The sequence below is a fragment of the Ranitomeya variabilis genome, chromosome 3 (assembly GCF_051348905.1).
Source record: "Ranitomeya variabilis isolate aRanVar5 chromosome 3, aRanVar5.hap1, whole genome shotgun sequence".
In the NCBI taxonomy this organism is placed as follows: Eukaryota; Metazoa; Chordata; class Amphibia; order Anura; family Dendrobatidae; genus Ranitomeya; species Ranitomeya variabilis.
In genome coordinates, this window is record NC_135234.1 from 172,970,110 (window position 1) to 172,993,759 (window position 23,650).

At 42.1% G+C, this 23,650-nt stretch overlaps 1 protein-coding gene across 2 annotated transcripts in view; it reads left to right on the forward strand.

Annotated features, from left to right (window-relative positions):
- Positions 1 to 23,650, forward strand: part of TSHB (thyroid stimulating hormone subunit beta) — a 202,972-nt gene that overhangs the window by 108,725 nt on the left and 70,597 nt on the right. The gene's annotated exons all lie outside the window — the stretch shown is intronic.

A 23,650-nucleotide genomic window follows, 5' to 3' on the forward strand; every position in this document is an offset into this window, starting at 1 on the left:
AGTGATTTCTGCACTACCAAATCCAAATTTCCCTCTCCCTTCTGAGCCCAAGTGTGCCTAGACCATATTTAGTATCCACAAGTTTGGCATTTTTGTAGTGATGAGAGCTCACATAATTTATGGGGTCCATGTCTCCAGAACCATAAGTTAAACACAATGTATGGGCACTGCAATGTACTAGGCACTACAAGGTACTGGACATTGCAGTGTACTGGGTATAATGTACTAGACACTGCAATGTATGGGCACTACAAAGGCAGATGTGCAATTTTCAATCAGCAACATCCACTATTGCTTGTTTTCAGAAAACACACATGGAGTCAAAATCATTACTTGCAAATAAATTCCCAGAGGGGTTTAATTTCCAAAATGGGGTCACCTGAGGAGGGATTCTGCTCTTCTGGCACTTAGGGGCTCTGTAATATATTCTGCAATATATTCTATGATAAATTCTTCTCCAAGAGTGAAATAGCACTTCTTTCTTCCCGAGTCTCGCTTTGTGGCTAAACAGTACAGTACAGCCACATATGGGTTCTGGAGAAATTATATGACAAATTTTAGTGCCAGTGTAAACATTTAAATCTGGGGCTGAATCAAAATTTTTGTGGTGAAAATGTAATTATTTTTTCTTCACTGCTCAATGGTATAAAATTCTGGGATACACCCGTTGTGTCAATATAATCACAGCACCCTTAGCTAAATTCATTGAGAGATGTGGTTTGCAAAATGGGGTCACCTATGGGGGGTTCTGCTGTTCATGGACTTTTTCAGTGGGTCATGGCACCCGAAAACCATTTTAGCCAAATGTGCACTATAATATGGCTCTGCTTCCCTTCTGAGCTTTCCACTGTGCCTCAAAAGTAGTTCCCGATTACATGTAGGGTAATGGCGCACTCAGAAGAAATTGCAAAACAAACTGTGAGGTCAATTTGTTCCTACTAGCCCTTATAAAAATTAAAAACTTAGGGTTAAAATAACATTATAGTGGTAAAAATGTAATTATTCTTTCTTCAGCGCCCAATGGTATAAAATTCGGTAATGCACATATGGTGTCAATATACTCACTACAACCTTCGATTAATTCATTGAGAGGTTTAGTTTGTAAAATGGGGCCACTTATGGGGGCGGTTCTACTGTTTTTGGACCTCAGGGTTACCGCCAATGTGACATGGCACCCGCAAACCATTCCAGCAAAATCTGAACACCAATATGGCACTTCTCCCCTTCTGAGCTTTGCAAGATGCAATTGGCGTACTCAGGATAAGTTGCAAAACAGAGTGTACTATTCGTTTTCTCTTATTATCCCTTTTTAATATTAAAAACTTGGGGCTAAAGCTACATTTTAGTGGATAATATGATAATTTTCCATTGAATCTGCCCATTGTTATTCAAATCTGTAATCGCCTGAGGGTTAAAAATGCACAATATAAACCTAGATGAAGAGATGTAGTTTCCAAAATGGGGTCACTTGTGGGAGTTTCTGCTGATTTCGATGTCAGGGGCTCTAGAAATGTGACATGAAGTGTTGAGCATTCCGATACTGCAAATATCGGGTATCGGCCGATATTCGCTGTATCTGATTTCTGATACTGAGTTCCGATATTTTTAAGATATTGGATACCGGAATCGGAAGTTCCTATAGTGCAATGATGCACTATAATGGAGTGTGGGCGGTGCATGAGCGGAGACTGCATCTGTGTGTGCGGGCGGGGTCTGTGCGTGACCTTGGGGGGGTCTGTGCGGGCCTGCCGGGGGTCTGTGCGGCTGGCCGGGGGTCTGTGCAGCCTGCCGGGGGTCTGTACGGGCCTATCAGGGGTCTGTGTGGTCTGCCGGGGGTCTGTACGGGCCTCTCTGGGGTCTGTGCGGCGTGCCGGGGGTCTGTGCGGCTTGCCGTAGGTCTGTACAGGCCTCTCAGGGGGTCTGTGCAGCCTGCCGGGGGTCTGTGTGGCCTGCTGGGGGTCTGTACGGGCCTCTCTGGGGTCTGTGCGGCCAGCCGGGGGTCTATGCGGATGTGCAGGCATCGTCCGATGGGACTACAAGTCCCATCGGGCTATGCCTGCTACAATGGCAGTGATTGACACATTAGCCAATGATGGGAAAGTAGTAGTCCCATCATCCGGCTAATGTGTTGAATGTACAAAAAAAATACTACATACAACATACTACATACATACAACATACATACAACATACATACAACATACATACATACATACAACATACATACTACATACATACTACTTACATACTACCTACATACTACATGCATACTACTTACATACTACATACATACTACATACATACTACTTACATACTACTAACATACTACTTACATACTACATACATATTACATGCATACTACTTACATACTACATACATACTACATACATACAACATACATACTACATACATACTACATACATACATACTACATACAACACACTACATACATACAACATACATACTACATACATACAACATGCTACATACATACTACATACATACAACATACATACATACTACATACATACTACTTACATACTACATACATACTACATACATACATACTACATACATACTACATACATACTACATACATACATACTACATACATACTACATATATACTATTCATACATTACATACAATACATACAGACATACAGTACATATAACATAGATTACATACTCATCATCACTTGTCATTTTGATCCCCGAAGCCAGTGTCATCTGTAAAAAAGATTAAAATAACAAACAACCAATATACTCCCTGATCCGCAGAAATCCACGAGTGTCCCACGACGATCTCCCGTGGAGAACGGCAGCATCAGCTGATGCGACCGCTCTCTAGGGGCTCCAGGAATACAATGACGAGAGGAAGGTTTCCTTCCCCACTGTATTTCTCCGCCGCTGTAAAAAAATAGTCCCTAGTCTCACTTTTGGCATTGCTGTGTGAGAAATTTTCAATTGCCATAAAGTGAGACTTTGAACCATAGTAACCTCTCAGTGATGCACTGCAGGAGCCATTGTCTCCTCTCAGTGTGTCATTGGAGGTCCTATAGAGCAGTGACATCACCCAATGTCACTGTTCTTATAAGGGAGATCGTCGTGGAACACTCGTTATTAATTGGACTACGGCGGACAGGTAGTATACGGTTTATTATTTTACGTTTTTTGCAGGCGCTGAAGTATGGTAAGTATGGTTAAATGAAGAATATTAAAATACTTTTTTCCTAAAGGATGCCTTTTTTACCCATAGACTTGTATTAGCGATGGATCGCGATGGATGGCCACACGTCGCGTCCGTCGTGCAACGGATCCGTCGTGTTTTGGCGGACCGTCGGCACGAAAACCGTTCAAGTGAACGTTTTTTTGTCCGTCGCGCCATTTTCTACCGCACATGCGCTGCCAAAACTCTGCCCCCTCCTCCCCGGACTTCAGAATGGGCAGCGGATGCGTTGAAAAACTGCATCCGCTGCCCACGTCGTGCACAAATTTCACAACGTGCGTCGGTACGTCGGCCCGACGCATAGCGACGGACCCGTACCGACGCAAGTATGAAAGAGGCCTTAATGAGCGTTTAATTTTTTTTTAAAAAGCGGAAAAATGGCGTGGGCTCCCACGCAATTTTCTGCACCAGAGGGAGAAAGCTGACGGCGGGGGGCCAATATTTGTAGCCTGCTATGAATATCAGCCCGCAGCTGTCTAAGTAGCCTTTACTGGCTATTAAAATAGGGGGACCCAAAAAAAAATAACGTGGGGTCCCCCTATATTTTATAGCCAGAAAGGCTATGCAGACAGCTGCGAGCTGATATTCATAGCCTAGAGAGGGGCCATGGATATTGGCCCCCCGGCTACAAATACCAGTCCGCAGCCACCCCAGAAATGGCGCATCTGTAAGATGCGCCAATTCCGGCACTTAGCCCCTCTCTTCCCACTCCCGTGTAGCGGTGGGATATGGGGTAATAAGGGGTTAATGTCACCTTGCTATTGTAAGGTGACATTAAGCTGGGTTAATAACGGAGAGGCATCAATAAGACGTCTATCCATTATTAATCCAATACTAGTAAAGGGTTAATAAAGCACATACACATTAGGAAACAAGTATTTTAACCCCGTAATCCCATTGGACGTACTATCCCATCAAGGTGACCTGGGACTTAATTCCCAGTGACGGGAGAGTACATCCAGCGTGATCGGCAGCGCTCACGGGGGCACGGCCGATCGCGGCCCGGTGTCAGCTGACTATCACAGCTGACATCCGGCACTATGTACCAGAAGCGGTCACGGACCGCCCCCGGCACATTAACCCCCGGCACACTGCGATCAAACATGATCGCAGTGCTCCGGTGGTATAGGGAAGCATAGCGCAGGGAGGGGGCTCCCTACGTGCTTCCCTGAGACCCCCGCAGCAGCGCAATGTGATCTTGTTGCTCCGAGCGTCTGTTACCTCCTATCCCTGCAGGCCCCGGATCCAAAATGGCCGCGGAGCTGCATTCGGGTCCTGCAGGGATTACTTCCGGGTCCAGAGCAGGCGCTGGTAAGCCTGCAGCGCTGTCAGTCAGATCGCTGATCTGACAGAGTGCTGTGCAAACTGTCGGTTTAGCGATCTGTGATGTCCCCCCCGGGACAAAGTAAAAAAAAAAAAATTCCACATGTGTAAAAAAAAAAAATTCCTAAGTAAAGAAAAAAATATATATATACAGTATATTATTCCCATAAATACATTTCTTTATCTAAATAAAAAAAACAAGAAAAACAATAAAAGTACACATATTTAGTATCGCCGCGTCCGTAACAACCCAACCTATAAAACTGTCCCACTAGTTAACCACTTCAGTGAACACCGTAAGAAAAAAAAAAAAACGAGCCAAAAAACAACGCTTTATTATCATACCGCCAAACAAAAAGTGGAATAACACACGATCAAAAAGACAGATATAAATAACCATGGTACCGCTGAAAACGTCATCTTGTCCCGCAAAAAATGAGCTGCAATACAGCATCATAAGCAAAAAAATAAAAAAGTTATAGTCCTCAGAATAAAGCGATGCCAAAATAATTATTTTTTCTATAAAATAGCTTTTATCGTATAAAAGCGCCAAAACATAAAAAATGATATAAATGAGATATCGCTGTAATCGTACTGACCCGACGAATAAAACTGCTTTATCAATTTTACCAAACTTGGAACGGTATAAACGCCTCCCCCAAAAGAAATTCATGAATAGCTGGTTTTTGGTCATTCTGCCTCCGAAAATGTTACCAATAAAAACGTCAACTCGTCCCGCAAAAAACAAGACCTCACATGACTCTGTGGACTAAAATATGGAAAAATTATAGCTCTCAAAATGTGGAGATGCAAAAACTTTTTTGCTATAAAAAAGCGTCTTTTAGTGTGTGACAGCTGCCAATCATAAAAATCCGATATAAAAAATGCTATATAAGTAAATCAAACCCCCCTTCATCACCCCCTTAGTTAAGGAAAAATAATAAAATTTAAAAAAATGTATTTATTTCCATTTTCCCATTAAGATTAGGGCTAGGGTTAGGGTTATGGCTAGGGTTAGGGTTAGGGCTAGGGTTAGGGCTAGGGTTACGGTTAGGGCTAGGGTTAGGGCTAGGGTTAAGGCTAGGGTTAGTGCTAGGGTTAGGGTTAGGGTTGGCGCTAAAGTTAGGGTTAGGGTTGGGGCTAAAGTTAGGGTTAGGGTTGGGGCTAAAGTTAGGGTTAGGGTTGGGGCTAAAGTTAGGGTTGGGGCTAAAGTTAGGGTTAGGGTTTGGATTAAATTTACGGTTGGGGTTAGGGTTGGGATTAGAGATAGGGGTGTGTCAGGGTTAAGGGTGTGGTTAGGGTTACCGTTGGGATTAGGGTTAGGGGTGTGTTTGGATTAGGGTTTCAGGTAGAATTGGGGAGTTTCCACTGTTCAGGCACATCAGGGGCTCTCCAAATGCGACATGGCGTCCGATCTCAATTCCAGCCAATTCTGCGTTGTAAAGTAAGTAAAACAGTGCTCCTTCCCTTCCGAGCTCTCCCGTGTGCCCAAACAGGGGTTTACCCCAACATATGGGGTATCAGCGTACTCGGGACAAATTGGACAACAACTTTTGGGGTCCAAGTTCTCTTGTTATCCTTGAGAAAATAAAAATTTGGGGGGCTAAAAATCATTTTTGTGGGAAAAAAAGATTTTTTATTTTCACGGCTCTGAGCTGTAAACTGTAGTGAAACACTTGGGGGTTCAAAGCTCTCAAAACACATCTAGATAAGTTCCTTAGGGGGTCTACTTTCCAAAATAGTGTCACTTGTGGGGGTTTTTAATGTTTAGGCACATCAGGGGCTCTCCAAACGCGACATGGTGTCCCATCTCAATTCCAGTCAATTTTGCATTCAAAAGTCAAACGGCGCTCCTTCCCTTCCGAGCTCTGCCATGCGCCCAAACAGTAGTTTACCCCCACATATGGGGTATCAGCGTACTCAGAACAAATTGCACAACAATTTTTGGGGTCCAATTTCTTCTCTTACCCTTGGGAAAATAAAAAATTGGGGGCAAAAAGATCATTTTTGTGAAAAAATAAGATTTTTTATTTTTACGGCTCTGCATTATAAACTTCTGTGAAGCACTTGTTGGATCAAAGTGCTCACCACACATCTAGATAAGTTCCTTAAGGGTTCTACTTTCCAAAATGGTGTCACTTGTGGGGGGTTTCAATGTTTAGGCACATCAGGGGCTCTCCAATTGCAACATGGCGTCCCATCTTAATTCCAGTCAATTTTGCATTGAAAAGTAAAATGGCGCTCCTTTCCGAGCTCTGCCATGCGCCCAAACAGTGGTTTACCCCCACATATGGGGTATCAGCATACTACAGCGGACAAATTGTACAACAACTTTTGGGGTCCATTTTCTCCTGTTACCCTTGGTAAAATAAAACAAACTGGAGCTGAAATAAATTTTGTGTGAAAAAAAGTTAAATGTTCATTTTTATTTAAATATTCCAAAAATTCCTGTGAAACACCTGAAGGGTTAATAAACCTCTTGAATGTGGTTTTGAGCACCTTGAGGGGTGCAGTATTTAGAATGGTGTCACACTTGGGCATTTTCTATCATATAGACCCCTCAAAATGACTTTAAATGAGATGTGGTCCCTAAAAAAAAATGGTGTTGTAAAAATGAGAAATTGCTGGTCAACTTTTAACCCTTATAACTCCCTAACAAAAAAAAATTTTGGTTCCAAAATTGTGCTGATGTAAAGTAGACATGTGGTAAATGTAACTTATTAAGTATTTTGCATGACATATCTCTGTGATTTAAGGGCATAAAAATTCAAAGTTGGAAAATTGCGAAATTTTCAAAATTTTCAACAAATTTCCATTTTTTTCACAAATAAACGCAAGTTATATCGAATAAATTTTAATACTATCATGAAGTACAATATGTCACGAGAAAACATTGTCAGAATCGCCAAGATCCATTGAAGCGTTCCAGAGTTATAACCTCATAAAAGGACAGTGGTCAGAATTGTAAAAATTGGCCCGGTCATTAACGTGCAAACCACCCTCGGGGCTTAAGGGGTTAACCCTTTCACGACATGTGCCGTACTATTACTGCGCATGTCGTGTCTCCCCCTTTGATGTGGGCTCTGGCTGTGAGCCCACATCAAAGTTGCGACATGTCAGCTGTTTTCTACAGCTGACATGTGTGCGCAATAGCGGCGGGTGAAATCGCTATTCACCCGCCGCTATTAACCTGTTAAATGCCGCAGTCAAACGCAGACAGCGGCATTTAACCGGCGCTTCCGGCTGGGCGGCTGGAAATGACGTCATCGCCAACCCCCGTCACATGATCGGGGGTCGGCGATGCATCAGGATGGTAACCATAGAGGTCCTTGAGACCTCTATGGTTACTAATGCCGGCCTGCTGTGAGCGCTCCCCTGTGGTTGGTGCTCACAGCACACCTGCATTTCTGCTACATAGCAGCGAACATCAGATCGCTGCTATGTAGCAGAGCCAATCGACTGGTGCCAGCTTCTAGCCTCCCATGGAGGCTATTGAAGCATGGCAAAAGTAAAAAAAAAATGTTTTTAAAAATATGAAAAAAAATAAAATGAAAGTTTAAATCACCCCCCTTTCGCCCCATCCAAAATAAAACAATAAAAAAAAAATCAAATCTACACATATTTGGTATCGCCGCGTTCAGATGCGCCCGATCTATCAAAAAAAAAGGCATTAACCTGATCGCTAAACAGCGTAGCGAGAAAAAAATTAGAAACGCCAGAATTACGTTTTTTTTGGTCGCCACGACATTGCATTAAAATGCAATAACGGGTGATCAAAAAAACGTATCTGCATAAATTTGGTACCATTAAAAACGTCAGTTTGGCACGCAAAAAATAAGCCCTCACACGACCCCAGATCACGAAAAATGGAGACGCTATGGGTATCAGAAAATGGCGCATTTTTTTTTTTTTTTTTAGCAAAGTTTTGAATTTTTTTCGCCACTTAGATAAAAAATAACCTAGACATGTTAGGTGTCTATGAACTCATAATGACGTGGAGAATCATAATATCAGGTCAGTTTTAGCATTTAGTGTACCTAGCAAAAAAGCCAAACAAAAAACTAGTGTGGGATTGCCCTTTTTTTGCAATTTCACCACACTTGGAATTTTTTTCCTATTTTCTAGTACAAGACATGGCAAAACCAATGATGACTTTCAAAAGTACAACTCGTCCCGCAAAAAACAAGCCCTCACATGGCCATATTGACGGAAAAGTAAAAAAGTTATGGCTCTGGGAAGGAGGGGAGCGAAAAACGAAAACACAAAAACGGTTTTTGTGCCGACGGTCCGCCAAAACACAACGGATCCGTTGCACGACGGACGCGACGTGTGGCCATCCATCGCGATCCGTCGCTAATACAAGTCTATGGGTAAAAAAGGCATCCTTTAGGAAAAAAGCATTTTAATATTCTTCATTTAACCATACTTACCATACTTCAGCACCTGCAAAAAATGTAAAATAATAAACCATATACTACCTGTCTGCCGTAGTCCAATTAATAACGAGTGTCCCACGATGATCTCCCCTATAGAACAGTGACATCGGGTGATGTCACTGCTCTATAGGACCTTCAGTGACACACTGACAGGAGACAATGGCTCCTGCAGTGCATCACTGAGAATTTACTAGAGTTCAAAGTCTCACTTTATTGCTGCATGGGAAAATTTCTCACACAGCAATGCCAAAAGTGAGACTAGGGACTATTTTTTTTAACAGCGGCTGAGGAATACAGTGGGGAAGGATACCTCTCTCCCGTCATTGTGTTCCTGGAGCCCCTAGAGAGATGCTGCCATTCTCCACGGGAGATCGTCGTAGGACACTCGTGGATTTCTGCGGATCAGGGAGTATATTGGTTGTTTGTTATTTTAATCTTTTTTACAGATTACACTGGCTTTGGGGGTCAAAATGACAAGTGATGGTGAGGATGTAATCTATGTTATATGTACTGTATGTCTATATGTATGTATTGTATGTAATGTATGAATGTATTGTATGTAGTATGTATGTCGTATGTATGTCGTATATATGTATGTAGTATGTATGTATGTATGTAGTATGTATGTAGTATGTATGTTGTATGTATGCAGTATGTATGTATGTATGTATGTAGTATGTATGTAGTATGCATGTATGTATGTAGTATGTATGTATGTATGTAGTATGTATGTGGTATGTAGTATGTATGTAGTATGTATGTAGTATGTATGTTGCATGTATGTAGTATGTATGTTGTATGTATGTGGTATGTAGTATGTATGTTGTATGCATGTAGTATGTATGTAGTATGTAAGTATTATGCATGTAGTATGTATGCAGTATGTTGTATGTATGTATGTTGTATGTATGTAGTATGTGTGTAGTATGTTGTATGTATGTTATATGTATGTAGTATGTATGTTGTATGTATGTATGTATGTAGTATGTATGTTGTATGCATGTAGTATGTATGTTGTATGTATGTAGAATGTATGTTGTATGTATGTAGTATGTATGTATTATGTATGTTTTTTTCGTTTTTTTACATTCAACACATTATATACATACTGTCCCATCATTGGCTAATGTGTCAATCACTGCCATTGTAGCAGGCATAGCCCGATGGGACTTGTAATCCCATCGGACGATGCCTGCACACCCGCACAGACCCACGGCAGGCAGCACAGACCCCAGAGAAGCCCGTACAGACCCCCGGCAGGCTGCACAGACCCCCGGCAGGCCGCACAGACCCCAGAGAGGCCCGTACAGACCCCTGGCAGGCCGCACAGACCCACGGCAGGCCACACAGACGCCCGGCAGGCCGCACAGATCCCCCGAGAGGCCCGCACAGATCCCCGGCAGGCCGCACAGACCCCCGAGAGGCCCGTACAGACCCCCGGCAGGCAGCACAGACCCCCGGCCGGCCGCACTGACCCCCGAGAGGCCCCTACATACCCCCGGCAGGCCTGCACAAACCCCCGGCAGCCCGCACAGACCCCTGAGAGGCCCGTACAGACCCCTGCCAGGCACGCACAGACCCTCCACGGTCCTACACAGTCACGCAGTCTCCACCCACGCACCGCCCACACTCTTCCCCCCTCCAGAACAGGATGTACAAGGACAGAAAGGGCTTATTTTAATTCCGATATTTGTGTCCCACTGACTTGCATTGGTATCGGGTATCGGTATCAGCAATATCTGATATTTTTTGGATATCGGCCGATCCAATCCGATACCGATATTTCTGAATATCAGAAGGTATCGCTCAACACTAGTGACATGGCATTCGAAATCTATTCCAGACAAAATTGCAGTCAATTGGTGTTCCTTCCCTTCTGAGCCCTGCCATGTGCCCATGGAGTATCAGTATACTCACGAGAAATCGCACAGCATATTTTGAGGTCCATTTTCTCCTGTTACCCTTGTGAAAAGGAAAAATCTGGGGCTAAAGCAACATTTTTTGCTGGAAAAAAGTAATTTTGCACTTTCACGGCTCAATGTTAAATTCTGTGGAGCATCTGTGGGTTCAAGGTGCTCACCACGCCTCTAGATATGTTCTTGAGGGGTCTAATTTTCAAAATGTGGTCACTTCTGGTGGGTTTCCACTGTACAGGCACCTCAGGGGCTCTGCAAACACGACATGGCGTATGCTATCTAATTCAGCCAATTTTGTGCTCCAAAAGTCAAATGGTGCTTTCTCTTTTCCTATCCCTGCCATGCACACAATCAGTATTGTCACATTTGAAGAGCCCCTGACATATGGAAAATTGACGTAATAAGGAGAAATTGCACGACAAATTCTATGGTCCATTTTCTCCTTTTAATGTTTTGAAAATGCAAAATTTGGAGCTAAATTATTATTTTGGTGGGAAAAATTAAAATTTTCTTTTTCTTCCACGTTGCTTTAATTCTGATGAAGCATCTGAAGAATTAATAAACTTCTTGAATGTTGTTTAGAGCAGTTTGAGAGGTGTGATTTTTAAAATGGTGTCACAAAAGGGATGTGGTCTGGTCACTAAAAAATTGGTTTTCTGAATTTTTTGGAAAAATTAGAAATTGCTGATAAATGTTTAACTCTTCTAACTTCCTAATGAAAAATTATGTTTAAAAAATGATGCTGATATGAAATAGACATGTGGTAAATGTTATTTGCTATCTATTCTGTTTGGTATAACTATCTGGTTTAACCCCTTTCTGACCTCGGACGGGATAGTACATCCAAGGTCAGATCCCCTGCTTTGATGTGGGCTCCGGCGGTGAGCCCGCATCAAAGCCGGGACATGTCAGCTGTTTTGAACAGCTGACATGTGCGCGCAATAGCGGCGAGTGGAATCGCAATGCACCCGCCTCTATTAACTAGTTAAATGCCGCTGTCAAACGCTGACAGCGGCATTTAACCACCGCTTCCGGCCGCGCAGCCTGAAATGCGCTCATCGCCGACCCCGTCACATGATCGGGGGTCAGCGATGCATCAGGATAGTAACCATAGAGGTCCTTGCGATCCGATGATCGCTGCTATGTAGTAGAGCCGATCAGGCTATGCAAGCTTCTAGCTTCCCATGGAGGCTATTGAAGCATGGCAAAAGTAAAAAAAAATGTTAAAAAAAATATGAAATAATTAAAAAATAAGCAAAAGTGTAAATCACCCCCCTTTCGCCGCATTCAAAATAAAAAAAAATAAAATATATACATATTTGATATCGCCACCTTCAGAATTGCCCGATCTATCAATAAAAAAAGGATTAACCTGATCGCTAAACGGCGTAGCGAGAAAAACATTCAAAACACCAAAATTATGTTTTTTTGGTCAACGCGACATTGAATTAAAATGCAATAACGGCCGATCAAAAGAATGTATCTGCACCAAAATGGTATCACTAAAAACGTCAGCTCGGCACTCAAAAAATAAGCCCTCACTCGACCCTAGATCACGAAAAATGGAGACGCCACTGGTATCGGAAAACGGCGCAATGTTTTTTTGGTTTTTTTTAGCAAAGTTTGGATTTTTTTTTCACCACTTAGATAAAAAATAATCTAGACATGTTTGGTGTCCATGAACTTGTAATGACCTGGAGAATCATAATTGCAGGTCAGTTTTAGCATTTAGTGAAGCTAGCAAAAAAGCCAAACAAAAAACACGCATGGGATTGCACTTTTTTTGCAATTTCACAGCACTTGGAATTTTTTTCCCATTTTCTAGTACATGACATGGTAAAACCAATGATATCGTTCAAAAGTACAACTCGTCCCACAAGAAATAAGCCCTCACATGTCCATATTGACGGAAAAATAAAAAAGTTATGGCTCTGGGAAGGAGGGGAGTGAAAAACGAACACGGAAAAACGGAAAATCCCAAGGTCATAAAGGGGTTAAGGGCATAAAAATGAAAAGCTTTAAACTTGATACATTTTCAATTTTTTTGTCAAATTTTTGATAATTTCATAAATAAAACACAAATCTTATTGAGCTAAATTTAACACTAATATGACGTACAACGTGTCACAAAAAATATTCTCAGAATCACTGGGATATGTTGAAGCATTCCAGAGCTATTACCCCAAAAAGTGACCCTGGTCAGAATTGAAAAAATTGGCCTGGTCAGGAAGGGGAAAAAGGGGTGAAGGGGCTAAAGAATGTTCACATAAGTGTACACCACTAGACGTTATAAATTATATGGGGAAAGGGAAAGAAGCACAGTATGTGAAATAAAATGTAACCTTTATTGTTTCAATTAAAATTATTAACGTTAAAAAAAGTCGGCAAAAACTGAACGCCTATTGGGACCTTTATTAGATCACTGTTTTGGAGCACCTCACATTTGAAGTGAAATTTGGGGTCAATTTAACAGAAAATACCCAAAAGTGACACCATGCTAAAAACTGCACCCCTCAAGGTGTGCAAAACCACATTCAAGAAGTTTATTAACCCTTCAGGTGCTTCACGAAAACTAAAGCAATGTGGAAGGAAAAAATTAACATTTTACTTTTTTCACAAAAAATTCACTTTGGAACTAATTTTTTTTATTTTTACAAGGGTATCTGAAGAAAATGGACCACAAAATTTGTTATGCAATTTCTCCTGAGTATGTCAATACCCCGTTTGTGTGGGAAAGCTAATGTTTGGGCACATGGCAGGGCTCAGAAAAGAGGGAGCACCGTTTGACTTTTTTGAATGCAAAATCGGCTGGAATCAATGGTAGTGCCATGTCACGTTTGGAGACCCCCTGATGTACCTAAACAGTGGAATCCCCCAATTCTAACTTCAACCCTAACCCCAACACACCCCTAACCCTAATCCCAACCCTAACCATAACCCTAACAACAATCCTAAACCCAACACACCCATAACCCTAATCCCAACCCTAACCCTAACTACAAACCTAACCCTAACACAACCCTAACACTAATCCCATCCCTAACTGTAATCCCAAACATAAGCACAACCCTAACACTAGTCCAAACTCTAACCTTAGCCCAACCCTAACTTTAGCCCAACCCTAGCCCCAATCCTAACCCTAGCCCCAACTCTAACCCTAGCCCAACCCTAACCCTAACTTTAGCCCAACAATAACTTTAGCCCAACCCTAACCCTAGCCCAACCCTAACTTTAGCTGAACCCTAACTTTAGCTTAACTCTAACTTTAGCCCAACTCTAATCCTAATGAAAAAATGGAAATAAATACAGATTTTTTATTTTATTATTTTTACCTAACTAAAGGGGTGATAAAAGGGGGTTTGATTTAATTTTTTTTTTATTTTGATCACTGTGATGGGGTCTATCACAGTGATCAAAATGAACCAATAGGAGAAATCTCCTATTTTTGCCGGGTGTCGGCCGGTAGATCTCGGTGGGTGCGTTGAGCATGCTCAGCTACCCTCGGTATGTTAATGTTAATGCTAATGTTCTATCCCTGATGCCATGGTCATCTTCGACTACGAAGGACAAACATCACCAATGTTAATAATTTTCATTGAAATAATAAAGGTTATATTTTATTTCACATGCTATCTTTCTTTTCCATCCTCCATAAAATTTACTATTTCATTTTTACAACACTTCATTCTGAGAGCCATAACTTTTTTATTTTTCTCTGGAAGCAGCAGTATGATTGGGCTTATTGTTTGGGGTCAATTTTATTTAATGGCACTGTTTGCAGTACATATTAACTTTTTATTACCTCTTTTTGGGAGTGGTAGAGGAAGAGGCATAATCCTTTTTTTTTCCACGTTGGTTTGATTTTGAGAGACTAGTCATATTTTATAGAACCATTTTGGGGCTCAAATAATCTGTTGATTACCTTTTATCTTTTGGGGGAGATGTGACATGAATAGAGGGGAAAAAAAGCATTTCATTTTTTAAGGGTGGTGCTCACCGTGTTGTGTAAATAAAGTGTTATCTTTATGATTCAGCTGTGGAATTTGCTTTTCTGAGCACACGCCATTTATTTATTTACTAGATTGTGGCCCGATTCTAACGCATCGGGTATTCTAGGATATGCATGTCCCCGTAGTATATGGACAATGATGATTCCAGAATTCGCGGCAGACTGTGCCCGTCGCTGATTGGTCGAGGCAACCTTTATGACATCATAGTCGCCATGGTAACCATTATGACATCTACGTCGATACTGTGCCCGTCGCTGATTGGTCGAGGCGAATTCGCGGCAGACTGTGCCCGTCGCTGATTGGTCGAAGCAACGTTTATGACATCATCGTCGCCATGCTGTGCCCGTCACTGATTGGTCGAGGCCTGGCGGTCTCGACCAGAGACGCGGGATTTCCAGGACAGACAGACAGACAGAAAAACCCTTAGACAATTATATATAGAGATTATGCATTGCTTATATAGCACCATTATATTCTGCAACACATTACAGACATAATCATCACTGTTCCCATTGGGGCTCACAATCTACATTCAATATCAGTATGTCTTTGGAGTGTGGGAGAAAACCCGGAGGAAACTCACGCAAACACGGGGAGAACAAATAAACTGCTCGCAAATGTTGTCCATCCATGCTGCCATTAATTCAATGTTCATGTACATGCATAACTGGAAGGAAGTGCTGAATTAAAAATACACAGAAGGATTAAGATTTCAATCGTAAATTGCTGTGGAATATGTTGGCATAATATAAATTATTATTATTATTATTATTATTGTTATTATTATTAAGGAAAATTTATCACTAGGAATAGCTCCCTGTTTTTAATAGCCTTTTTTAAAAACACCTAAATACAACTACCGTAATACAAAAAAATTAAAAAATGTGGCTTAGACTTGCAGAAGTGTAGCAACTAACTAAACTGAAACTAACCTGCCATTATGATTTTCCAGATTAGTACGAGTTCATAAACACCAAACATGTCTAGGTTATTTTTTTTTCAAACTTTGGTAAAAAAAAAAAAAAAAAAGGCGCCATTTTCCGAGACCTGTAGCATCTCTATTTTTCATGATTTGAGGCTGGGAGAGGGCTTATTTTTTGAGCGCCAAGCTGGTGTTTATATTGATACCATTTTGGTGTAGATAAGATCTTTTGATCACCCGTTATTGCATTTTATTGCAATGTAGCGACTAAAAATATGTAATTCTGGCATTTTTAATTTTTTTCTCGTTCTACCGTTTACCAATCAGGTTACTTCTTTTTTTTTATATTGATAGATTGGGCGATTCTGAATGCAGCGATACCAAATATGTGTATGTTTGATTTTTTTAAATTTTATTTTGAATTGGGGTGTGATTTGAACTTTTATATTTTTTTTTATATTTTTAAAAACTTTTTTTACTTTTTGCATGCTTGAATAGTCTTCATGGTAGACTAGAAGCTGTAGTTGTCTGATCGCCTCTGATGATCATCAGCGTTGATCAGATCGCCAGTGTGTAGTAGAAATGCTCACTTGCTATGAGTGCCGACCACTGGGCGGCGCTCATAGCAATCCGGCTATGACAACCATAGAGGTATGCTGGAGACCTGTGGTTGTCATGCCAACCCATTGGTGATCCACGATCATGTGACTGGGTCACCGATGGGCGGGATTTCCGGTGAGCTTCCGATAAGTGCGAGTTAACAGGTTAACAGCCGCGGGTGAATCGCGATTCCACCAGCGGATGTTAGAGGTACATGTCAGCTGTTCAAAACAGCTGACATGTGCCGGGAAAGATGTGGGCTCCTGCACTCTAGCCCACATCAATGGGAGAGATTCCGACATGGACGTATTATGATGCCCAATGTTGGAAAAGGGTTAAATTACATATAAAAGTGCCATGTATTTCAAAATGTGTTTATGTAATTTTTGGGGTTTGTTACTATTTTGTATATTTGCTTTCCTGGCATTTTTCAAGTTGTTTGTGCCAAATCTAAAGCATGCTGAGACTTCAGTAACATAACATTAACCCCCAAAACACTACACAAACACCAAAAATCAAATACTTTGTCTATAGATGTTCAACTCAAACAAATGCTGAAATCAAGCCACCAACAAAGTGTAAAAACACAGTGCTAAAGAGTATTGTTGAATTACCACTGTAATAATGTAATTCTATATGGCTCCAGGCTAGGGAAACCTTATTCTGTGCTCACAATATTAATTATATTGAGATCATGAGCTTACATTTCTAAACTCTAGCTTAGCTTTGAACCAGCAACAACCATGACATAGTAGAGCAGGGTAATTCAATTATTGATGTTTGGTACATAGTTACATAGGTTGAAAAAAGACCTAGGTCCATCAAATTCAGCCTTTCTCCACCAATTATACATTTCGTCGCTAATTTAACTATAACCCACAATGTTATGTGTATCCAGGAAACCATCTAGCCCTTTTTTTACACGCCCCCGGAAGAAGGATAGGCAAAACGCCCATCGGGGTTAGACGCAGCAGGGAACACACGCCATTCAGGTGTTTTTGCTATCTTATGCACTTTATAGACAGAGGTTATTTACTAGGCACATAGCCAGTCTTCTCATTTGATCTTCATATGGGAACTTAGGGAAGCAATCTTCATGGTGATATGAGCATTTGTATGATACAAGTACATATGGTAAATTTAGGTCCATTTATGAAGTATGGTTGCTTTTCCAGAGGGAACATATAACCCTGCCATGCAATGTATACTAATTGAGTAATATGGAATATTTTGTGGTGTGTCATTACCTGCTGGTCTTCTAGTTTGGCTTGAGGCATCCAGTATATACTTGAATAATTTTATGTATTTGTTATGAATAAACTTATTGATTTTATATATACACTCCTTGATTGGTTCTGGGTTGATGTGATATTTACGGAGTGTGACCTATTTATGCTTAGGGTGCTGTAAGGACTAATATGTAAACAATGTTATGTGTATCCAGGAAACCATGTAGCCCTTTTTTTTAAAGCTGTTACAGTGTATGCGTTACGACTAGTGTTGAGCGATACCTTCCGATATCCGGAAATATCGGATCGGACGGATACCCAAAAAATATCGGGTATCGCCGATTCCGATACCGGAAACCAATGCAAGTCAATGGGACACAAATATCGGAATGAAAATAAACACTTTCTTTTCTTGTACATTCAGTTCAGGAGGGGGGAAGAGTGTGGGCGGTGCATGGGTGGAGACTGTGCGCGTCTGTGTGTGCGGGCGGGGCCTGTACGGGCCTCTCGGTGGTCTGTGCGGGCCTGCCGGGGGTCCGTACGGGCCTCTCGGGGTCTGTGTGGGCCTGCCGGGGGTCTGTACGGGCTTCTCGGGGGTCTGTGTGGGCCTGCCAGGGGTCGGTATGGGCCTCTCGGGGGTCTGTGCGGGCCTGCTGGGGCCTTACGGGCCTCTCGGGGGTCTGTGTGGGCCTGCCGGGGGTCTCTACGGGCCTCTCAGTGTCTTTGCGGGCCTGCCGGGGCCTGTACGGGCCTCTTGGGGGTCTGTACTGGCCTCTCGGGGTCTGTGCGGGCCTGCCGGGGGTCTGTACGGGCCTCTCGGAGGTCTGTGCGGGCCTGCCGGGGCCTGTACGGGCCTCTCGGGGGTCTGTGCGGGCTGCCGGGGCCTGTACGGGCCTCTCAGGGGTCTGTGCGGGCCTGCCGGGGCCTTACGGGCCTCTCGGGGTCTGTGTGGGCCTGCCGGGGGTCTGTGTGGGCCTCTCGGGGGTCTTTATGTCTGTGTGCAGGCATCGTCCGATGGGACTACAAGTCCCATCAGGCTATGCCTGCTACAATGACAGTGACTGACACATTAGCCAATGATGGGACAGTAGTAGTCCCATCATCCGGCTAATGTGTTGAATGTAAAAAAAACACATACATACTACATACATACTACATACATACATACAACATACTATATACATACTACATATATACAACATACTACATACATTCAACATACATACTACACACATACATACTACATACTACATACATACTACATGCATACTACATACATACAACATACATACTACATACATACATACTACATACATACAACATACATAATACATACATACATACTACATACATACTACATACATACATACTACATACATGCATACTACATACATACATACTACATACAACATACATACTACATACATACAACATACTACATACATACTACATACATACATACTACATGCATACTACATACATACCACATACATACTACATACAACATACATACTACATACATACAACATACTACATACATACTACATGCATACTACATACATACTACATACATACATACTACATACATACATACAACATACAATACATACAATACATATATATAGACATACAGTACATATAACAGAGTACATACTCACCATCACTTGTTACTTTGTTCCCCGAAGCCAGTGTCATCTGTAAAAAATATTAAAATAACAAACAACCAATATACTCCCTGATCCGCAGAAATCCACGAGTGTCCCACGACGATCTCCCGTGGAGAGCAGCAGCATCAGCTGATGTGACAGCTCTCTAGGGGCTCCAGGAATACAATGACGGGAGGAAGGTATCCTTCAGCACTGTATTCCTCCGCCACTGTAAAAAATAGTCCCTAGTCTCACTTTTGGCATTGCTGTGTGAGAAAGTTTTCAACAGCAGAAAAAAAAGGCAGCAACACTTACCTGCCCAGATCTTGGAACAAATGCACTGCAGGGTGCAGCCAGCCCATAAAGCAAGATGTTAGCAACACAGGTGCAAAATACCAGATCAACAGCCACTGCCGGAAATGACGGCATCGCCGACCCCCGTCACATGATCGGAGGTCGGCGATGCTTCAGTATTGTAACCATAGAGGTCCTTGAGACCTCTATGGTTACAGATCCCCGCAGCTGTGAGGGGCCACCCTGTGGTTGGCGCTCACAGCACACCTGATTTTCTGCTACATAGCAGCGAACAGCAGATCACTGCTATGTAGCAGAGCCGATCGTGCTGTGCCTGCTTCTAGCCTCCTATGGAGACTATTGAAGCATGGCAAAAGTAAAAAAAAAAAGTTACAAAAAATGTGAAAAAAATAAAAAAAATATAAAAGTTTAAATCATCCCCCTTTCGCCCCAATCAAAATAAATCAATAAAAAAAAATCAAACCTACATATATTTGGTATCGCCACGTTCAGAATCGCCCGATCTATCAATAAAAAAAGCATTAACCTGATCGCTAAACAGCGTAGCGAGAAAAAAATTCTAAACGCCAGAATTACTTTTTTTGGTCACCGCGACATTGCATTAAAATGCAATAACGGGCAATCAAAAGAACGTATCTGCACCAAAATGCTATCATTAAAAACGCCAGCTTGGTATGCAAAAAATAAGCCCTCAACCAACCCCAGATCATGAAAAATGGAGACGCTACGAGTATCGGAAAATGGCGCAATTTTTTTTTTTTTTAGCAAAGTTTGGAATTTTTTTTTCACCACCTAGGTAAAAAATAACCTAGTCATGTTAGGTGTCTATGAACTCGTAGTGACCTGGAGAATCATAATGGCAGGTCAGTTTTAACATTTAGTGAACCTAGCAAAAAAGCCAAACAAAAAACAGGTGTGGGACTGCACTTTTTTTGCAATTTCACTGCACTTGGAATTTTTTTCCTGTTTTCTAGTACACGACATGCTAAAAGCAATGATGTCGTTCAAAAGTACAACTCGTCCCACAAAAAATAAGCCCTCACATGGCCAAATTTAAGGAAAAAAGAAAAAGTTATGGCTCTGGGAAGGAGGGGAGTGAAAAACGAACACGGAAAAACGAAAAATCCCAAGGTCATGAAGGGGTTAATGTCACCTTACAATAGCAAGGTGACATTAACCCCTTATTACCCCATATCCCACCGCTACACGAGAGTGGGAAGAGAGGGGCTAAGTGCCGGAACTGGCGCATCTTACAGATGCGCCATTTCTGGGGTGGCTGCGGACTGGTATTTGTAGCCGCGGGGGGCAATATCCATGGCCCCTCTCTAGGCTATGAATATCAGCCCGCAGCTGTCTGCATAGCCTTTCTGGCTATAAAATATAGGGGGACCCCACGTCATTTTTTGGGGGGGTCCCCCTATTTTAATAGCCATGGGTTAACATGTTCTGTGCTGCCATAGGCAGTCCAATATTTGGCAAGGGTGTCTATGATGCCCATAGTATATTTTTTAAAAATGTATCCCCCTAGGGGAAATGTTTGTCAGCCCATGCACTTAGTGTATGGGCATTACAAGTCTAGGGGACCCGTTCCTTTACATTGTGCCTATTTTTTCATGAGGTCTTCAGCAATGTCTCCTCATTCTCCACCACTAGATCACCAGGCTTAACGTATTCTGTGCCGCTACAGGCAGTCCAATTTTTGGCAAGGGTGCCTATAATGCCCATAGTATATTTTTTAAAAATGTATCCCCCTTGGGGAAATGTTTGTCAGCCCATGCACTGCGTGTATGGGCATTACAAGTCTAGGAGACACACTCCTTTACATTGGGCCTAGTTTTTAATGAGGCCTTCAGCAATATCTCCTCATTCTCCACCACTAGATCACCATTCACCATGCTTAAAGTTTTCTGTGCTGCTATAGGCAGTCCAATATTTGGCAAGGGTGTCTATGATTCCCATAGTATATTTTTTTAAAATGTATCCTCCTTGGGGAAATGTTTGTCAGCTCATGCACTTAGTGTATGGGCATTACAAGTGTAGGAGACCCACTCCTTTAAATTGGGCCTAGTTTTTAATGAGGCCTTCCTCCACCTCTCATCAATTTTCATTACTAGATCACCAGGGTTCACTTGTTCCGTGCTGCTACAGACAGTTAATTTTTTAGCAAAGGTGTCTGTGATCCCAATTAAATATTTTTTTAAAAATGTATCCCCCTTGGGGAAATGTTTGTCAGCCCATGCACTGCGTGTATGGGCATTACAAGTCTAGGAGACACACTCCTTTACATTGGGCCTAGTTTTTAGTGAGGCCTTCAGCAATGTCTCCTCATTCTCCACCACTAGATCACCATTCACCACACTTAACGTGTTCTGTCCTGCTATAGGCAGTCCAATATTTGGCAAGGGTGTATATGATGCCCATAGTATATTTTTTTAAAATGTATCCCCCTTGGGGAAATGTTTGTCAGCCCATGCAATTAGTGTATGGGCATTACAAGTGTAGGAGACCCACTCCTTTAAATTGGGCCTAGTTTTTAATGAGGCCTTCCTCCATCTCTCATCATTTTCCACCACTAGATCACCAGGGTTCATGTGTTCCGTGCTGCTACAGACAGTTCATTTTTTGGCAAGGGTGTCTGTGATCCCTTTTAAATATTTTTTAAAAAATGTATCCCCCATGGAGAAATGTTTGTCAGCCTGTACACTTAATGTATGGGCATTACAAATCTAGGAGACCCGCTCCTTTAAATTGGGCCTAGTTATTAATGAGGCCTTCCTCCACCTCTCATCATTTTCCACCACTAGATCACCAGAGTTCACGTGTTCCGTGCTGCTACAGACAGTCAATTTTTTGGCAAGGGTGTCTGTGATCCCCATTAAATATTTTTTAAAAATGTATCCCCCATGGAGAAATGTTTTTCAGCCCATACACTTAGTGTATGGGCATTACGAGTCTAGGGGACCCGCTCCTTTGTAATGGGACAGTTTTTTTATGAGGCCCTCCTCCATGTTTCCTCCAAGGGGGGATTGGGGTGCGTGCAAATTTGGGTCAAGGCGGCCCTTGCATTCAATGCATAAAAAACAGTATGGCAGGACCAACTGAAGAATGTGATGTGGGTTTTCCTGTGGCCATCCAGTACCTGGGTTCAAAGGCTTATTGGGGTGCATATGACTTGATAGCAGGGCAGGTCTTGCAGGTAATTCATAAGAAAACAGTATGGCAGGACCAACTAAAGAATGTTAAGTGGGTTTTCCTGTGGCCATCCACTACCTGAGTTCAAAGGCTTATTGGGGTGCATATAACTTGATAGCAGGGCAGGCCTTGCATTCAATGCAACATTTTGTTGGGAATCCCTCCTGTATCTCTCGTGAAAGGGGTATTGGGGTGCATTGTAATTGTTGGCAGCCCAGCCACTCACTTCATAGGCAATAGCAGCATAGGAGACCCACTGTTTAATAATGGCCCTTTAAGAATATTAATGCCGCCTGATGCCCCTCTAAAAATAGGCTTTGAGACTTTAAAACTGAGTCCCTCTTTCATAAATGAAACAAGATGTGTCTCCTCATGCGTAGCACACCACATAGCCAGCTAGGGTTGTTAAATGTTTCAATGACATTTCCCAGTGAATGCATTTGTATTGGTTGAAAGCAATGTAAAAGTTGAAAAATGCATCAAAAACGCTGCGTGTGAACATAGCCCAAGTGGTGGAGGAACATTTTGGCTGGGGTTAATTATTTTGCCTTATATACAAGTCATTACCCTGGAAAGGATGTACCTTAACATATTTCCCAGCAAAATCCATTTTGGTTTCATTTTTGTATGTTTTTTGGTGCACCTGTAAAAATCGTGTGAAACTCTGACAACATTGCTTACAGCTGTGACCTTGGAGTCAGAAATGCTTCCAGGGGCGATCCACATGATATTTCCATGTCATTTGAGCAGTGTTTCCATCATTTTCAGATGTTTTTAGACCTTAAAAGGACCCCCGGGGGGGGGGCTCGCGGTAAAAATACTTGGGTTTCCCACA